Source organism: Echinops telfairi, unplaced genomic scaffold (assembly GCF_000313985.2).
Source record: "Echinops telfairi isolate 266 unplaced genomic scaffold, ASM31398v2 ScPeMD7_6;HRSCAF=24_1, whole genome shotgun sequence".
NCBI classification, from domain to species: Eukaryota; Metazoa; Chordata; class Mammalia; order Afrosoricida; family Tenrecidae; genus Echinops; species Echinops telfairi.
In genome coordinates, this window is record NW_022103903.1 from 10931572 (window position 1) to 10934917 (window position 3346).

Genomic DNA, 3346 nt, shown 5'->3' on the forward strand with positions numbered 1-3346 from the left:
TTCAAAATGGCCAGTACAGCTCGCTGTTTCTGTTCATTAATGCCTAAGAGATCAATCATCAATCAATCAAGCATTTTATTGATGACTTAGATTCTTGGATGCATACTTTGTACATTCCACGTTCCAATTATCAATAACTATTTTCAGCTGTCTCTTCTCATTTTCAATCTTGTACCATCAGCACATGAAGGTCCTAAAAGCTATACTCACTCAAAATCATTTTGGTCAACTCTCTATTGAGAAGGCAGCTCTTTCTGAACTGTATTTTAAGTGCCTTTTGACATTATATGCTCATCTTCTAGCACAGCATCTGACAATGTTCAGGTAATTTTCATAAGTTTATTCCTCAGAAGTGGACAGCCTACTTCTTCATAGTCTGTTCTTAGTCTATAAACTCTGCTGAAACCTGTTCACTTTGGGTGATGCTATAGGCATTTGAAATACCAGTGACAAAGCTTCCAGCATTACAGAAACACAAGTTGACAAATAGGTACATATTCTTTATTACTTAATTGAAAATGTTTTCTAATTTGCATTTTAATTTCTTTTTTCTAAGTCATGAAATATTTAAAACTGTTTCTTGATTTCTGAACACATGGCATTCCCCATGTGTGATTTTATTATTCATTTGTAATGGATGTTAGAGAGCATGTTCCAAATAGGTTGAAGCCTTTAAAAAGTATTAATCTTGTAAATGGTCAATTGAAAATATACTCTCTGAAAAATTTAATTTTTCATTAAATTAATGGGAGAGAAAAATAGCTGAATTATTATGAAACTATCAGTTACTAGAAAACAGAGCATTTGACAGTAGGTAGTACAAGCACATGATCCCTGAGAAATAGCAAATAAATGAAGTCCTATCAAATATTTGTATTCATAGGTATATTTTCCAATGTACTGAGGTGGATGGAGAGCTGAACAGGGTTAAGGGGAAATATCAGAGTTCTGAGAGGTCAAGAGAGATAAAATTCATAGAACTGAGAACTTGAACTGTATGAAAAATGAGTCCTAGGAAAATGCATATATGTTCCATTGAATCTGTAGCCAAATACCAATTTGTATATATTTCATGTAAAACCCTTTGAAGCTGGATGATAGCAACTTCTAATAAAATTAAAATTATTTTAAAGTTGCAAGATGAACCATGTGATAGATTTTGCGTCAACTTGGCTAGACAGGGATTTTACGTAATTTGGCATTTTCCCATTGTGTGACCTAACACAGTGTAATGAACTGCATGATGGGATCTGCTGTGAGCAGCCATGCAGTTGTAAGAACCCTAGGTTGGAGTGCAAACATCAAGAAGTTTCCTTAGGGTGTAGTCTACTCATAGAAGTAGACTGTGTAGAGAGTGTGTTTGCTTGTTGCTGTTCTGCATCATTTCGTTCATCAAACCTCTAGTTACCTGGACTTGAGCTAACAGCCTGACATATTGTCTGCTGACCCTGGGAATCATTAGCGCCTGACTTACTGACTTTAACTTTATCCCTCTCTGTATCCACCAGTCATAATTTTCTCCCATCATCTTCCTGCTTCATCAACCCAATAGCTACTCAAGCAAGGAAAAACCTCCAAATTAACATCTAAAACCCAGACTAGAATTACCTGTGTCTACAAGTGTGTGAGCCCTTTTCTTAATATAAATTTGTTCTTTATGTAGATATAAACATCCTTGGTTTTGATTTTCTAGACAATCCAGCCTAACGCAAACCATGACACATATTTCAAAGAACCAAAAGTCATTAGTTTATTTCAACCAGAGTGAATATATATTAAGCGCATTGACTCTTCAGTAAAGACTTCAATAAAAGTATAATTTCTTACAAGTCCAGCTAAGTTAGACTTAAAATAGATGATGCATCCTAGTCTCATTAAAATTGTTTTTTAAATTACTTAGATGAAAGCTGTAAGAGGGGTTAGTGGAGCAGGCCAAAGAGCTCAAACTCCAACCAGTCCTCGAGTCCTGGGCCGTGAACCCTGAGCCTGCACCGCACGGAGAGACGAACCTGGTTGGATTGGCTACTGAGCACCATTCGAGGACCACATGGAGTCTGCTGGGGCTAAGATCAGGATGTTCTGCCTCATGAGGGATGCAGAGCCCGAGGATCCCCTATTCCTGATGGACACCTTTGCTGTACACCACCAGCATATGAGCCGGATGTTGTCAGGTGGCATTGGATATAGCCACTTCCTCAGCATCACAGATGGCAACCTGCCAGGGACCAGACCTGCCAGCCAAGCGATGAAGGCTGGGGCTGCTGTCTCTCACTTCAGAATGTTGGGAATGTCGGTGGCTTCATGGACATGTTTGGGATGAATAATGACATGATTTGGAACATGGAGCACATGACGGCTGAAGGCTGTCAGCAACTGTCAGATATTTTCCTCCCTCCTCCATTCTCATCTCCTACTCCAGTACTGGGGATGATGCTCCCAAGGTCTACTAATCGACGTCAAAGATGCACTCGGCACCAGGTGGGATCCAGGAGATGTGGGGGACTGGACCCGTTACGGGACTCAGACAGTGGACTGGAACAGATGTCCATTGGATACCACATCAGAGACAGGGCTCACATTCCCCAGTTCTCCCACTCAATGGCTCACTGGTGCTGGAACTTGCCTCCTCTCAGCCTCCCCCTGATTAGAAGGAATCCCCTCACTTAGGCCCTCATCCCTACTGCCTATGTAATCCCTTGTATTCCTATGTGGAAAGCAGATACCATGGCATGCCACAGAATCTCTTAGCTCTTTGATGTTTCCAGTGCAACACTCCCTGTCGGAGTGCAATTCCTACATGGACAGATCAGTTCCCTGAGAGCAGGGAAGTGGATTGCTGTCAACTAAGGATGATTTCTTTTTTTTATCTCTTTGAGGATTTGGTTGATGTATTTGTAGGATCTTTTGTTGGGTGCATCTGTTTATTATGGCTATGTGTTTTGGCCTATTGATCCTTCTATCATGATGAAATGTCCATTGCTGTCTCTCATTTTGTCATTTACTTAGAAGTCTATTTTGTCACAGATTAATATTGCCACGTCAGCTTTTTTTGATTGCCATTGGACCAGTAAATTTTTTGTCATCCTTTGACTCTCAGTCTGCTTTTGTCTGTGTGTTTGAGGTTTGTGTCGTGAAGGCAGCAGATTGTTGGATCTTGTTTCCTAATCTAGTCTGCTATACCTTATCTCTTGATTAGTGCATTTCATTGACTTTTAATGTTATTAATTCTAAATGTAGACTAGTCGCTGTCATATTATGTTTTGTTTGCTAATTTTCTTCTTTTTGGGGGTGGAGGGAGAGAGATTATTCATGTCTTCACTTCCCCTCAAGTTCTGTTTTGTTTGAG

At 39.8% G+C, this 3346-nt stretch overlaps 1 pseudogene; it reads left to right on the forward strand.

Annotated features, from left to right (window-relative positions):
* The first annotated feature begins 2074 nt into the window (after positions 1–2074).
* On the forward strand, positions 2075–2667 carry LOC101646901 (annotated as a pseudogene).
* The last annotated feature ends 679 nt before the right edge of the window (positions 2668–3346 follow it).